The following is a 17,517-nucleotide window of genomic DNA, read 5'->3' as shown; positions in this document are numbered from 1 at the left end:
TCCCATGTGACACCGTTCCTGCGCGAGCTGCACTGGCTTCCTGTGGTCTATCGGGTGCGTTTCAAGGTTTTGATAACTATCTTTAAAGCGCTCCATGGCTCAGGACCTAGTTACTTGCGGGATCGTATTCTGCCCCATACATCCCTGCGACCAATTCGCTCGCACAGAGAGGGCCTCCTCCAGGTGTCGTCCACTAGACAGTGTCGTGGGGCGGCGCCTAGGAGTAGAGCCTTCTCTGTGGCGGGCCCAGCCCTGTGGAATGACCTCCCTCCGGATATTAGGAATACCTCTGACCTCCGCTCCTTTCGTATTAAGCTTAAGACCCAACTATTCCAAGCAGCTGGCCTGGCTCAACTTTGATCTAACCATATCGCTCCTGACGGGTTTTTAACTGGGTATTTTAATTATATTTAATTTCTAGGGGTTTTTAAATACTGTATTTTAATTGTTTTTATTTATCAGCCGACCTCCTCCTTGTGTGTGTCTCAGTATATGTCTCTGTTATATGTTTGTTTTGTCCACATATTTATTTCATATGTTTCATTGTACGCCGCCCCGAGTCCTTCGGGAGAGGGTGCGGCTAAGAAATAAATATATTATTATTATTATTATTATTATTATTATTATTATTATTATTATTATTATTATTATTATTATTATTATTATTATTATTATTATTATTATTGTAGAGCAATTCAAATGAAATGTGGTTTGGTTAAACCCTTTATTGTCTGTTCCTTGCCAATTCTGTATCCTTAATGGTACTTGTGCTTTCCCTATCAGCCACAAAACTGGAATCTTACCTAAAAGTGTAATGAATTACCAATTTGGTTTCTTTCTCAATTGTAGATCTTGAAGTCTCTACAAGGAAGCTTATTGGAAACAAAATACTGAAATGAAACTGAGATAGCTTATATCCCACATTCCTGATCCATTGATTACTTGTCTCCAGATTACTTTTCCTTTGAACTTTTTAGTCCCTAACTTCATTTCATCCTCTCCCCTCCCCTACCTTTGTTGGTAACATAATATAATTTATCTGACCATATTATTCCCTTACAGTACTAATGCTCACCTTGAGTGCTGCAATATTTTTCATTGAAGTTCATTTAGGGTCAAACAATTGAACTGGATCTTGCAGAAAGGGTTTGAAAGTAATTTTAGGTATTACCACATTCTATATGAAAACTTCAGGTAGCCTCAACTTAAAGGTAAAGGTAAAAGTTCCCCTCACACATATGTGTTAGTTGCTTCCAACTCTAAGTGGGCAATGCTCATCTCTGTTTCAAAGCTGAAGAGCCAGCACTGTCTGAAGATGTCTCCGTGGTCATGTGGCCGGCATGTTTAAATGCTGAAGGTGCACAGAACACTCTTACCTTCCCACCAAAAGTGGTTCCTATTTTTTCTACTTGCATTTTTACATGCTTTCGAACTGCTAGGTTGGCAGAAGCTGGGACAAGTAACAGGAGCTCACTCTGTTGCACGGCGCTAGGGATTCGAACCACCGAACTGCCGACCTTTCTGATCGACAAGCTCAGCGTCTTAGCCACTGAGCCAGTGGCTCAGTAGCTAAGCCTCGACTTACAACCATTCATTTTAGAACTATGTGAGGTTATGATGGCATCTGAAAAATGTGACTTATGACAAATGTCACAATATTCATAGAGTCACAAGATCAAAATTTAGGTGCTTGATATTTACAATGGTTGTAGTATACTGGAATCAAGTGATCATCATTTCCAGGGGGCTTCCAATAAGCAAAGTCAGTGGGTAGCCCTTTGCTTGGCTGTGTCTTCCTTCTTTGTAGAATGATAACATTTGTCCACAGGAAGAATATGAAAAAGCACCATAAAATCATTCTGCTTTGAAATATTTGGTAGTGCTTGGAAGGTTCACTAGGTGATCAGTTATATTTATTTCAGTGATCAGCAATTTGGTGACTATAGATCCTATGGTGCATCCCAGCTCTCTCCTTCTATCCCAAGAAGGACTCCCCAACTCTTGAAAAAAATCAGGTCACATACAACACATTTGTAGCAACCTATTTCATAAAATCTCAAAGATCTAATGCAATAGCTGGGCTGGAGTAGATACCTGAGGTATGGTACAAAATAATGTAAGGGCACCTTGGACGTAAAAAGGAAAAAAATTTTTTTTCCACAATGCCAAATGTTTAATTTGGCAGATGTTACCTTTGAAGCCTGAAGAGAGGTAGAAAGGGTAACCCAGCTTTATAACTGAATGCAAACTCCTGAATTCCCTACACCGATAACTGTCTCCTGAACTATTTATCTCCTTCCTATTGATGAGGATCTGAAAAATGAAATTGAATTCCAGTTGCACAACAGAAAGTCTAGTACAATTTGTGTCAAACATATATATGCCTTCCCCACAATTCAATATCAAATGCTTTATGTTGAGTCCCAACTCTATGTCTTGTTTGAATCTTGAGCAATCAATAACTTCTTGGTCTTTAACCTGTGGCCTTTTTAGTTTGTTTTATTTTTCCCTTCACGTAATTGCCACCAATCTCTAGAAGCCAATATTGTTAATTGCAAAATCCAACGGAATGAACTCAAATACTTTCCATCGGTTTAGCATACTAGGGTACTTTGAAAGATTATCTTAAAAAAGCATAATATTAACAAGAATTTGAGCAAATTAATATAATTTCTCCATCCAGTTGTAAATTGTACCAAGCCTCATTATTTTAGAAAGTAGATTTTTCTTTGTTTTTGCATTCTGTTTTTATGTCATGGAATACATATAAGCTTGCGACTATCTCTAGAACATTTGCCTTGGTATTATTTGATTATACTTTTTATTTACAAAAACATACCAAGCTGAATTTTTTTGGAATTGAACCATGTGGTTTAATCCATTGCCAAGAAAAGCTTTTACAGAAAATTTAGATATTACTCTGAAAGTCCACTGGTGGATAAACAGAGTTGCAAACTTGGGGCAGTTGTTTCAGCACAGAAACAGCATAAGGGTGACTATTTCTATAAAACTATGTTTTATTTCCAAAGGTTTTGTAGAAAGTTATAACTGATGATCAACAAGGGTCGGTGGGAGGTACTTCTCACAAAGTAGTATGAATTTTGTTAGAGCAAATAAAAACAAATTGTATTCTGAGCAATGGCATATCTGCCGATATTTCAAAATCTATATTAAAGGCATGATTAGGTAGTATTTTATGCAATGTCTGCCACATAGTTTTCTTGTTAATGTTGCTATTATTCTGTCTCAAGCTATAAAGAGATAGTATTTGAAATGATGGTTACCTAGTAACTGAGTCTTGCTATTTTGATGTCTGATTCCAAAGCTAAGCAGTTTTGCTTCCTCATGGGATATGACAGGCAGGATCTGTAATGCTTTGGATAATTTACCCATTACAGGCAATCTCATACACCCATCTTTTATTGATATAGCAAATATATAACACCCACTACATAAAAAATAGAAGGGAGCAAATTGTGTGTGTATGAATCTGAACCCATTTTTTTGATTAACAACTGATCAACAAGAACATCACTGCATGCACATATCCATGTATGCCTGCATGCATACAGACACAGACACACAGACACAGAAACACACACACACACGGAGATATGCTGGTTCCTTGTAAGATAATCAAAGCAATGCAAAAGACTTTTGATATCTGGCTGTGAGATGAAGGCTACAACACATCTTTCCTTCATCTTTGACCCGGTTATGTGAACTGACACATAACAATGATATATGAAGAAATTATTGTATATCCAAAAGTCTTCTTCGATAACATTTACAACTGTGCAAATATGTTATATTCATTCCTATGTGCACATTTTCCTTGTTATTGATAGTCACATTACACCATATTTGGAAGTCCATATAGAACAGAAGAACAAGCTACGCGAGAAAACTCTTCCTAAAAATCCAATAACAATATCAAAGAGAGAGGCAGAAAACAGAAGAAGAAAGGGCAATATTGTTTTTGAAAAATCTGGATAAATTTTTGGTGTTGAGTATCCCACCCAACCAAAAAGTAAATCAGCACCCTTCAGTCAATTAGTATAAACATGTTAGCTCAGGTCCATTTTAAGTGACAGCAATTTGCAACTAGGAATTTTGACTTTAAGTAGTGGTGTTAGGAAACATTTTCAACAGCTTGCTTTCTTCTTCTTCTTTTTTTAAACACGTTGCCTTTCCTGTTGTTGTCCTCACCCTCTGTACAGCATCCCCTCAGAAATTTGGATGGTGCTCATTGTCCTGGGATTTTGGAAAGCCTTAAGACCTGATTCTGTTTCTCAGCCTGTGGTTTATTTATTATTTTAATTGATTAGATCTGCCCAACTGCAATGGCCTCCAGTAGTTTAATGTGGATGTGAGTTATTGGTTGATCCCTTGTCAAATTATTGTTCTAGTCCAGGGGTGTCCAAACCTGGGAACTTTAAGACTTGAGGACTTCAACTCCCAGAATTCCCCAGCCAGCCATGCTGGCTGGGGAATTCTGGGAGTTGAAGTCCACAAGTCTTAAAGTTCCCAAGTTTGGACACCCCTGTTCTAGTCGAATTATTGTTCTAGTTAGTCAGCCTGTATTGTGGGTTTTATTGTTTACTTTTTATGGATTTTGTAAGATGGTCACAGTCTTCTGGAGTGGGGAATTATATTAAATCAAATAAATTGCAATAATTGAATTCTTCCTAAATTAGTACTATATAGTACTAATGAATAAAGAAGAGCCTCACAGACCTTTAGAGTCAACTACTTGAATTTAAAGAATTGTCTGTAATAAAAGTATGAGTCTTCATATAGTTTGTTTTTACTTAACAGAATAATTGTACATTCCTATCCCTGTCTACTGTTTATCAAAAAATAAGCCCTATGAACTTAGTATGGATTATTCCTATATAAGTACATATATTAGGATTGTAGCCTAAAATGGCAGTTCCTGAAGAAATAACAGGGCAAAAAAAAAAAAAAAGCTACATATAAGTTCTCCCTGACCTGGAAAAAGGCTGAGGGAAAGGATGTTGGCTTGGGGACAAATGCTTGGAAATAATCTCCTACCACAGTATATGGTGGGGTAGAATTTGAGGTCCATTTTGACTGTGGAGACTACAATATCTAGAACTCATTTAATTTGATTTAAATCCCACAGAAATGTATGCAGTTTACTTTCCCACAGGATCAGACTTCAATTTTCTCATGAGGACAGGCAAGCCAAATTATTTGAATTTAGGATTTAGAAGCAGAAGGGGGAGATAAGGTACCCAGAGGGATGAAACTCTGCAAATGCCTTATGTTGTTCTGGGCTTTGACCATATCCTTGATACGTGCCTCATTTCACTGGGTTCTTGGATTTGTTGCTGCTGTTCCTGTAGCAATGGGAAAACATGTTCTACTCTTATCACTAAGGTAATCAATAAGAGGTTTATTCTGCCTTCAGAGGCAGAATGATTAAGCTTCCTACAGAGGTGAGTTGGAATTCCTCAGCTTCATGGGGACCTAGGATTCATTTGAATTGGTTTATTCCTTATGGATTATATTATCTCCTGCAAAACTATCCAGTCAGTGAGAAGAAATTGTCTACACCTGAAGGGGCCTGGGGCCTGCACTCTATGCATGCTTGAGAAATGCAAGGAAACGTGTTTTGCACATGTACAATCCTACTTGCAGAGGACTTGGCTTAGCCAGAGTCATCACTTCATTCATAGGAGTTTTGTATCCTACAACACCAAGACCAAACTATATTTCCTTTTTTCAAGTTTTAAACTTGCAAACAGTAGATAGGTGGAGTAGTTGGCTATGTCAGCAGTGAAAAGCATACTGGCCTGGCCTGCACAGTCTGGTAATGTCCACAATTTGTTTCTCCCTCAATACCATATAAGGTAGAAGTTCTGAATCCAGAGACTGAAGTCAATACTGACTATTTTAAGAGGGGTATGCTGACCTGCTATTAGCTTTTCCTGCACAAACTATAAGTCCTAGAACTGATTAGTTCCTGTTTTTACAGGATGGAAAACCACTAGGGTGTGACAATCAATTGGAAAGAGAAGACTTGTAACAGAAGTGTCTTTGGGCATTGCAGAATAGTCAGATACCACAGATAGAATTTACGGGACAAGATAGGTGAACAAACAGATCAAACCATTTGTCTCTAGAAAATATTGGAGGAATAGGCACTGCATTTTTTCTCAAATAATAGGTTGTATCTAAAAAGCAGTGCACGTGAGGATATACTGAGTATGAAAACCTTCCGGATCTCTGAAATATTGTGACTATAGACATCAGATTGCATTTGTGATAAATCAGCAAATTACAGATTACATGGCTTAAGCAGGAGATCTTATTCCATTCTGGACAAATGACTGTCCAATCTCTTTTTAAAAACCTCCAGTGGTGTAGCACCAAGAACATCTGGATGCAAGCTGTTGCACTGATTAATTGTTCTCACTGTCAGGGAATTTCTTCTTATTTCTATGATGGAGCTTTCCTTGATAAGTTTCCACCCATTTCTTCTTCTTCTACCTTCAAATGCTTTGGAGAATAGGTTGAACTCCTCTTCTCTGTGCCAGCCCCTCAGATTTTGAACGACTGCTATCATGTCAGATCTAATCCTTCTCTTTATTAGATTAGATATACCCATTCCTACGTTAGCCTTTAAGATACTGCAGTGTATTTTAACTGCAACCAAATAACTTGGACAACCCTTTTAAAGCGGATTATTATGGTGCTTTGCCTCCTCTATCACATTTATGTACATGGATCTCTGAGACTGGTAGTACTTAAGAGAGAACAGGTCACATGGAGAAACAAATAAAGCCTAGTTTAAAGAGAAAAAATGCATTCAGTTAAAAAGGTCTCAGGTGTACAACTCTTAATGTTAATTGTTCTGTTGTAACTTGGTTTAGAACATCTATTGCCTCATACCTCAAAAGACCTAAAGTTCATTGATATGGGGGGGAAGTGGAATTCCTTCCAAACCATGTTCAAGAATCTTCCATAGTTTACCCACATTTTTAAATGTAATGGTAATATGGCAATACAACGGCTACCTAACTGGAGGAGTGCTATCCCCTGGGTCTCCAGACCCCAGTAAAGTGTGCCCCATTTTTCCATGCTTGGTTCTTGACTTAATGTGTAATATGCATGTAATATGCTCTGTATGTTCAGCTCAAGTCATAGAAGCAAGTGACTCCATGTGCAGCAACACAAGTCCTTGCCTATCTGCATTTAGATGAAAACATAATAAAGATGAGAAATAGTTTCCAGTTTTAATGCTGGTAAGTTATACTTGAGCAGGGTTAAATCTTGGAAATACCAATAAAATCAACCCAAGAACTGGGGTCAGTTTCCTTTTATTGATTCAACTGAAGCAGGCATTTCTACACATTTTTATCTGGCCCTTAATAGTTCACTGAATATAAAAAATAAATATCCATATCACAGACCATCTTGGCATGTATAGAAATATGTGCCCAATTCTATAACCCTACTATTAAATATAATTAATGCCTGCTTTTATCACATACATATGGGTTTCTATAATTTGGACTTTTCTCCCAATGCAATCCTATCCTTCTCTACTCAGATACACACCTTGATCAGCACAGCAAGATTTATTCTTAACTATAGGAGGGCATAGGGCATAGGAATTCAGCCAAACTAACCTTAGTTGAGAAAAAATTGGGAAAAATACTTCTGTCAGAAATGTGCAATTTTGTGGCTGATCTGGACCACAATTAGAATAGAATGGAATAGAATGGATTAGAATGGATTAGAATGGAATAGAATGGAATTCTTTATAGGCCAAGTGTGGACACACATGGAATTTGTCTTTAGTTCATATGCACTCAGTATACATAAGGAGAATAAAATACATTCATCAACAATAAAAAGATACAACACTTACTGATAGTCAAGGTTACTAATAACAATATAAATTGAAAAATACAAGCAACATGGTTATAGTCATAAGTGGGAAGAGATCAGTGGTGAGTTTCAAAAATTTTTGGAACCTCTTCTGTAAGTGTAGCCTGCTTTGTGGGAGTGGCTTGGTGGTCATGTGACCGGGTGGGAGTGGCTTGGAAGTCATGTGACTGGGTGGGAGTGGCTTGGCAGTCATGTGACCAGGTGGGAGTGGCCAAGACAATGTCACTGAATTCTTTGTGTATACACAAATTCTATACACAATAAATAAAATATTATTTTAAAAAAACATTAAAAGCATAAAAGAAAAGAAAAAACCAGCTTCCGATGCGATGGATGCAGCAGGGAGCAGACAGGCGACAAGGCAGCAGGTAAGCTGGACTGAAGGGACAAGGGACAACCAGGTCAGCTAGGCCCGCCGCCTGGCAGGCTTAGCCAGCCAGGTGAGGCTGGGGACTGGGGGGTAGCAGGAAACTTCCTTTTGGCCATGTGGCATACTCCAGCTTGCGGCCTTCCCAGAAGGCCTTCCCTCATGAAAACCGTGAGCTGGCGTACGCTAGCCTCCCTCCTGCCACTGTCGCCTTTCGGCCCTGGGCTGGCATATGCAAGCATCCCACCACTGCTGCCACGCCGCTTTCGGCCACGCGGCATACGCCAGCTCGCGGCTTTTGTGAGCTGGCATACACTAGCCCCCTGCAGCTGCAAGCTGACATACACTAGTCTCCTGCAGCTGCCACCACCCACCCCCTTTCAGCCATGCGTCATACACCAGTCTGCGGCTTTCGCGAGGGAAGGCCTGAAGGCCTTTCCTTGCGAAGGCTGGGAGCTGGCATACGCTAGCTTCCTGCCCCCCCCTCGCACTTAGTTGCTTACCTGAGGGAAGCAGCAAGCTTCTGGAAGGTAAAGCAAAACGAAGGGAGAACCCGATCAACAAGCGCGATACGACAGCTGCTTGGGATGTTGGCCATTGGCGCCCCATTTTTAAACAGGTGTTAGAGGTGGACTCAACTCCAGCCTGCTCATTGATTGGCTGGACTCCAGCCAATCAGTGAGCGGCGGGCTGGGCTGGGTTAGTGCGGATGGGCGGGGAAGCGAGCGAGCTGCAACAGAATGGGTGGGGTGAGCAAGTGACAGGGCCGGGGCAGGCATTCTGGAACTTACTTCCAGGTCCACCGGTGGAATCTCTTTTAACCAGTACAGTAGATTTGATGAACCTCTGCTACCGAACCGGTTAGAACTGGCAGGAACCCACTTCTGGAAGAGATAGGTACTAGGAAGGAAGAGAAAAATAATAGTAATACAATCTTAGTAAATTATTTGATAGTGTTGTGGGAGTTAGTTGAATTTTGATGAATTTTTAAAAACTTGTATACTATTTTCCCATTCTCCTTCTTCTTCTCAAAAATTACTTAAAATTACAACAATGGAAAAATACATTAAGAAATATAGTACAGTATATTGTAAAATACATTTACATTCATTTTTAAAAGAGAAAGGGGTAAAAAAGAGACTACTGTTAAAAAAACCAAACCCATAGATGCAATATTTATATGGGAAGTATAAATATGTTATTTATATAATATTTATACTTGTATCAGGGGATGAAGGAGTCTTAACAGGTACTTTCAGAAGTGAGAGCTTTCTAATTTGAAAATGTCACCACCGAGAAGGCCAACCAGATGTCCTTAGGAACTGAGCTGATCTGCAATAGCAAATGTGGGTTTTATTTCTCAGTTTAAGTAAAACCTTTTTGTTCTAGAAGTCTATTGCCAGCTTCTGCTTCTTTCCCTTTAATGTCATACTAGGAGTCAAAGTCACTAAGCCAAAGGTGGGCAGAGCAAGGGAAAAAAACTGAATCTGACATTTAATTAAAGATAGGCTTAATAAAATAGTGTTATTCCAGTTGTACATGAAATAATTTCCTCTTTTTGTTACATTTAAAAAACGTCTTTGAAGATGTTGCAAGATTTTTGAGAATTTTATAAGGTCTCAGGAGCTAAAGAATGTGCACCTTTTGGTGTGGAACTGGGACTGAGGCTTTTCTGGGTTTTCTAGATAAAGGCCAAAGGAGGAGATGATGTCTTGAAAGAGTAAAGCTGTGAGACAGATACAAGATGTTCTTATCATCCTTCTGCCATTGATTTCTTTCGTGGTCAGAACCAGCATCTTGAATTGGACATTGAAGATTAAAACCCAGCATGCCTCCCCCAAATGTTAAGATGGAAAAAAATGATGACACTTGACTTCTTCTATCCCAGTTCATCCAATCCATTTAGGATAATGTTATTTCCAGCTACAGGGATTAAGGCACAAGACTGATGTTGAACATTTTATGAAAGCATTTTCCCAACAAAAGCTGTGCTCCCTTGTCACCTGACTTAATCTGTAGGAAGGTCCTGTAGGACGAAGGATCTTTGCAACAAAAAATTCACAAGATATATTGAAGATAGATATGAGGGAGAGGATTTATCAAATAATAGCCACTTTTCCAATCCTGGATTATAAATGTAATCTTTCAAAGCACCACAAGCATTAAACTATCTCATCACAGCATTGCAATTCTCCACAGGTATGGGGTTAATTTAGGCTTTTTAAGAAGTCAGCGAGCCAGTCTATTTTTCTCTTCTTTCACCCAAAACATTAACCAGATTCTCTTTGTTTCTAATAGATTGGTTCATTTCATTCAAAATCTTTAAAATTCTGGTACATCTATGAACCAAAAGTCAATCTATGAAATATAATGCCATGGTAGAGAAATCCTTGGGCTTATCTGTACTGTGGATACCTTCCTATTACTTTCGTTGCCATAGTTTTGCTGTTAAAAATATTAGACCTGAAGTTGGATAAAGTACTGGAAATTTGGCCAAATGATCCTTAACTTTGGATGGAACTGAATTTTTTAGGAAACATCCCCCTCCACCTTGGAAAAGGAGGAAAAGTTATTAAAACCATTAAACTTCAGTTTCCTTGACGTACTCTGTGAAAATGAAGGTGAGTTGGAAAATTATTGTAAGATACTTATGATAACTTACAATTTTGTTTCTGACAAAATTGTGAAGAAACCCAGAAGTTTCTCTGAAAATTCCAAAAACAAATTTTAATTATAGATGTGAATGTCCCATCCGTTGTAACATACTTATTGTACACACCCATAGCCAACTTCTTTTTCCGTAGTAACTTAATTTTATAAAATGACATGTACATGGCTTCATGGTGCTTATTGAAGCATGCTTCCTTGATCGTAAACAGTCTAGAATCATTTGGAAATAGTAGGATAGATATTTCAGTAGCAAATAAATGTCATAATAAATAAAATAAATAACAATAGAAATGCTGTAATATGAAAACCCTGCAAAAGTATGTGGGAAAGACCCTGGGAGATGTGAGGTGGGGTGAACAAATGATGCCTAGGGAACAATCGGATAAGAGACAACATAGCCTTCAACTGGATAGTGGGTAGGGTAAAAGAAGGGACACTCACTATTTTCCGGAGTTATAAAGGAGAGAGAGAAAAGAGACATATTTTCAGACTTGCAAGATTCTATTAATTTAGGTTTGCAATAAAATAGAATTAGTTTATTGAGTCATGTTTCCTACCTGGTCTACATGGTGGTAAGCTGGCACACCTACTTTACTGGTTGTCCCTAACTAAATTTAAAGTCTTTTGAGATCTAAATTGAGAATGATTAAGAAGGTGAAGGTTGTGAAGTCAACCTGAGATTAAAGTATGATCTGGGCCTATTTTGTGTTTTGCACATATCTGGCTCAGAAATTCAAAGATTTAGCAATGGGTTCTCTGATCGGTTGCTGGGTGAGTGTGGCCATGGTGGGCATGACCTAGTCAATTTCCTGCACCATGGTGAGGGGTGGTGGTTTTGCCTTCCCCAGGCTCTGGAGGCTTTCCTCGAGCCTCTGGGAGGGTGAAAACTGCCTCTCCCTGGGCTCCAGAGGCCTTCTGGGAGGCCCATTTTCCTCCCTCTCCAAGCCTCTACATGACCCCTGGGAGGGGTGTGGCATGGTGGGCATGGACAACCAGGGGTGGGATTTGGAGGTTCTCCGAACTGGCCATAATGTTAGCTATGGGTTCCTGGGCGAACCCATAACAGCCCATCCCTGATCTGACTAGTATTATCTGCAAAGTCCTGTAAAGTTATGTATAGCAAGTCCTTGTATTTGGACCTGCAATATGTCCTTGCTGATTCTAGAACAGCAATTTTAAATACATTAATGGGGATTTTACTTGGATAAACCTTATCTTGCTAAGTGCCTCATTCAAGCCCCTGGTATCATGTACTATATAGTGCGCCAAGGCATTCATTGAGTTTTCTGTCTACTTCATGTCAAACAGAAGACTAATGGAAGCCTTTGATATCATTTATGATTTCTCTGAAGTCTTACAATTGATTGAAAGCATCCACTGTTTGATTGTAGAGTGGCACCTGCAGTGAACGTGGAGGTGGAAGAAACATGGAAGAATTTTCACAGTATGAACACATGCTGTAGCATTCAGTATAGTAAATTGGGGTACTCTGGCTCTCAGTATGAATTCAGCTTTGCCTCCTATTATACATAATGGAAGATATGAACTGCTGGGGATTAGAGGACTATGCAAAAAGCAGGCTGAATTGAGAGCTATATTACTGTTGGCCCAGCTTCAAATATTTTCTCACAAGACGTCCATGCCAAATCTAGAGGAGGAGGAGAAGAATCCTGAAAAAAGTCAATGACTGCAACTCTTGTTATGATGTTATCAAGAAAATGGTTGATAAAATGCATTTATTTTTAAACAATGTCTTCATTTTGATTAGCAAATGAGAAGAATAGAGTAGGTTCAGCAAAGTCCAAATAATGTACCCAATTTCTCCATCCAACTGATGGAATTGGAAGAGGTGTGAGTCATTTCACTCAATTTTTGCAAGAAGTGGGTAGGAAGGAACTTTCCACATTTCCTCAGGTTGGGAATGAAGATCTGCAATAACTAGAAGACCAGTTGTTTCTCATCTTCTTAAATGTTTTTTTAGCCTTCCCAATTTACTAAAATTCACTGTTATGGCAGCATAGCTTCCATTTAGCATTTTTTACCATATTTGGGTAAAACTCCAAAGCAATTTTAGAGTGAGTATATCTGTATGTGTGCTTGGCGTGGAAGAGAGAGAAGATCAGAGAAAATGTTATTTTTTTTCCCGTGAGACTGAGTAATAGAAAAATCTCAGACTTTTTCTTAGAACTTTTACTGAGAAATATTGACTGTGGCCTATAATAACCTGAATGTAATGGTCTCTCTCTCTCTCTCTCTCTCTCTCTCTCTCTCTCTCTCTCTCTCTCTCTCTCTCTCTCCCTCCCTCCCTCCCTCCCTCCCTCCCTCCCTCCCTCCCTCCCTCCCTTCTCTCAAAGGTAACTTAGGTGTCTTTTTTTTCTTCTGCCCAAAGCTCTTTAACACTATTCAAGCAATATTTTCTTAAATCTTTTAAATTAAACTTGCAATCAGTTTATTTTGACTTAATTCCCCATGTACTTATTAATTCGATAAGGTTCCTTTTAATCTTTTCCAACTTGTCACTCTGCAAAGGCAGTTTTCATTAACTAAAAAATAAAGCCCAGAGTCTGGAAAAAACACACTATTAATCATCAGAAGAAAAGCTAAATAATTTCAATCTCTGCATTTATTATTATTTCTTGAATTTTCATCCCACTGCAATCATTATGGGGTATAAACATCAGATGATTACAGTTTAGTTAGCAATTAATATGTAATAAGTGTTGGGGTGTGTGTGTGTGTGTGTGTGTACAAATGAAAATCTGCAGCTATACAAACTGTTTCTATTATGTTATTAACAAACTGAAAAAAGGCCTCTATTTTAATTTATTTCTAGAAGGCAACAGCATTTGGATCTAAATCTAAAATTTGAGGAAGACTATTCCACAATCTATGGACCATGACCAAGAAGCATCTTATCCTGCCCTGATTTTCCCATTGTCATGATAGTGGAGAATTACAAGCAGTTTTTCCCAAGATGTTCATATTGGACAGATCAATTTTAATTGAAAAAGATGGGGTTGAAAGTACCTCAGTGGCTCGCCATTTACCCCTTTATAAGCGATAAGCAGAAATGATATTGTATCTGAGGTCCTACAGGCAGGTTCCAATAGAGATGTAATATGCTCATGAGATCTAGCAAAAAGGGGTGATGCATTTGGTACAAACTGCAGTTTTTAAATTATCTTTAAAGACACCTCATCCCAAATAAAATAACATTACAAGCACATTGTAATTTTTCGGATTTGTTTGGAGTTTCATGAATTTTTTGAGTTGCTGCCTCCTTTTCAGCTTGCAGGAGTTTCTAAACATAAATGCTTGCCTTGACAATGTCACAAGGGTGCCAAGCAACAATGGTGTCCATGATTTTCAGGTGAATGGCTGGCTGAATCCCTTGAACAAAAGGGCATCCTACAAGAGAGTGGGTGGCAAGGGTATCAGGTGCAACACCCAAGTAATTGGGAAGAATAGTGCAGAATCAGGCTGGATAGTTATTGGAATGCCTCTAGTTTTTAGAGTCATTATCTAATTATCTGTTGCACAAGGGCTGTTGGTGGTGTACTCTAGGAGTTATCACCAGAGGGAATTTGAGAAGGAGTCAAATGTGACCGCCTATCAACTGTTGTTCCTTGCCTGGGGGAAGAGGGTGATCTTTTGGTCTGGAGTAAGTTGATCACAGAGAAATATTTCAGTATTGTTCAGGATTATATACCATGAACAGCTGGGTTAGTTTCTAGTTTCCTAGTTTAGAAAATAGGTTCTCTCATATTGGGAAAAATTATAGTCCCATTCATAGCATTTTCAGGAGTCTACAGGATGTGGAGCACAGTGGGTTAGTAAATATGGTGAACAAGTAAACACGTACGTAGGTGTGCAAGCAAGGGTTTAAGTCCTAGGAAGTGTTTTCCATGAAGGAGAAAGCATATCATTTCAGAGGTAGTGTGGAAGTTCTAAGAAAACTAAGAAATTACACTGCGGCAGATAGCACAATGGGCATAAATCAGATAATAGCTAACAACCTCCCAAATTGCCTGTAGGTCTGAATGTAAGGCAGCCTGAAGCTCTGACATGGAGGAGCCTTTCAATTTTCTAGGAGGCTGACTGACAGGTGAAATTAGACTCATGGGTGGGATTACCATCATTTCCAGGGGCATTGGCATGCTTGTTCAAGATGCAAGGGGACCATCAGTGCTGGCAGTAATGGTGCTTGCGGTGCTGCAGTCAAAATGAGAATCCTCGGTATCCAATTCTCAAGCAAATAATTGCTCACGCTGGAGTAAATATTGAGGATTTTGGAGGAAAACAGCCCCAATGTTTCTATCAGGATAGGGATGGGTAACAAGACACTGTTGCATGTGATTTGCTATGTTGATGTTGATATTCTAAATAAAAGTACAAGTGTTGTAACACTCGACAATAAAAAGGACTTCCAAATGAAAACAGAATCCCTCATCCTTACTAATATCACACATGATGTGGACACTAATCTAAGAATTTGGGAACCATAGATATAATGTACAATGTGACTGTATAGATGACATGGGCAGCATACAAGTTCATGAATCAATCAATCAAACAAACAAACAAACAAACAAACAAACAAACAAACAAACAAAACAATAAATAAATAGGGATGTGTAAATCGTTTATTTCACATGAAACAGAACTGTTTTTTCTTGTTACCAGAGATATGCAGACAGGGTTAGACAAGAGTACAGGGCTAGATCTTCTCTTCTGGAGACACATAGACACAGTTGCAAAGGTGATTTAAATACTGATTAGAAGAATATGCGTGTGTGTGTGTGGGGGTGTGGGATTTCAGTGTCATGATCCATAACTTCAAACTGTTGGTGGAGGGAAAAAAAATCTTTTTAAAGTTTTTTTTTAAATTGGAGATGACACCATTTGATTCAGACTTGGAAGGTTTTATTGACAACAGCAATGGGAGAGGGAAAATGCAAAATCCAACCCAACTAAGTATAGTAGTTCCATAATCTTGTATACCTGGGCTAGAACAATGCATCAAAGGATTGAAACATTCTAGAAGAAACCACTTTGATGAGGAATTGTGAACGTTTTAGTTTTGTTATAATTCATCTCCTTTTATCCACCCTTTTCACATCCTAACTCTTTCTTGCTGAGTGGAAAGATTAACAAAGAACAAAACTGGCACTTCCTGGCCTGCCTCATGTTTCCCTCTTTAGTCCTCCTTCCCCTTTGGAACCAGAGCATTTTGTGATTTCCACAGTTCCACGTAAGTACCTTGAGTGGGGACAGGGAAAATTAAAGACTTTATCAGTAGAAGAGATGGGTGGCTGCTTTAAGATAATCTGCTAGTTATGACACACCTTCATACTTTATGAAAGCATGGACAAATTGTTGTAGGAAAGGAAAAATAAATTCCCGTATTTAAATAATGCAGGGGTGTCACACTCGCATCATTACGTGATATATTGCGAGTTTTCCCCACTTCACTAAACTGGGCATGGGCGTGGCCAGCACATGATGCATCTGGCTCACAGGCTGCGAGTTTGACAGCCCTGAAATAGTGGAAGGAGAAGGAATGTTGTCATCCCCTGGTAGATCTCAGGGTATCATAGCAACCCAAGGGGCATATTTGTCCATGCCCATCCCTTGACACTTATGACCCAGGTGATAAGACAAGGCAGGTCTTTAGAGAGTTCTTTATTTCTCTTAACGAATGTTTCAACTAATGGCTGGTAAGCCTCCATCCCCACACTACCCTGAAGAAAGCCACCGTCAATCTCCCAACACACAGCCTCAGCAGTACAAACAAAGTCCACAGATCTCACAGGGCAAGGTCCAGGGTCCCAAGTCCAATTGACAAGGCAGAGTTTAGGCACAAGATAAGGGAAGTCCTCATGACAAGAAACAGGTTCCAGGCAAGAAGCAGTTCCAAAGGCACAGTGAAGCAAATGGCAAACACAATCCCCAAGAGAAGGGCTAGGTCCAAAACAAAAGGCAAAGAACAATCTTCCAAGCGAGGGAAGGCAAACAGCAACAGGCACACATCAAAGCTGGGGGGAGTGTAAGCCAAAGCAAACATTTGTCCCTGGCAAAGACTAACTCCCCGTGGCTTCTCCTTAAGTTACTTCCCTCCCAAGTAGCCTTGCAGACATTATCTGGGCTTGCCTATGCTCCACACTTTCTGCCCTTGGATCGAGTGGAGTAGACAGCTGTTCCTCATCAGAGGAGATTGGTTGCCTATTGGCACCACTGCTGGTCAGCAGCCAATCCTCCCCTGTATCTATGTAGGCAGGCAGCTCTTCGTCTGGTTGACCACCTCTCCTAAAGCCTGAGGGGCCCAGGACAGCATGGTCCTCAGCCCCTGGCAGGCCTTCCCTGTCAGACGGGAACTCCTCCTCCTCTGAACCAGGGTCGAAGGGGGCCATGACATCGACATTTACTGCTCGTTAAGGAGTTCCTGAATTTTGGAATGCTAGACTTTGGCAATAAGGCTCAACTCTAGTTCTGTCAACAATAATTAACATATAGTTGAAGTCTGCAGTACATCAATATAGCCCTTTCCATGCAGATCTTTC

This window comes from Natrix helvetica (genome assembly GCF_964273705.1).
Source record: "Natrix helvetica genome assembly, chromosome: 1".
NCBI lineage: Eukaryota > Metazoa > Chordata > Lepidosauria > Squamata > Natricidae > Natrix > Natrix helvetica.
Note: the sequence above shows the minus strand (reverse complement) of the source record.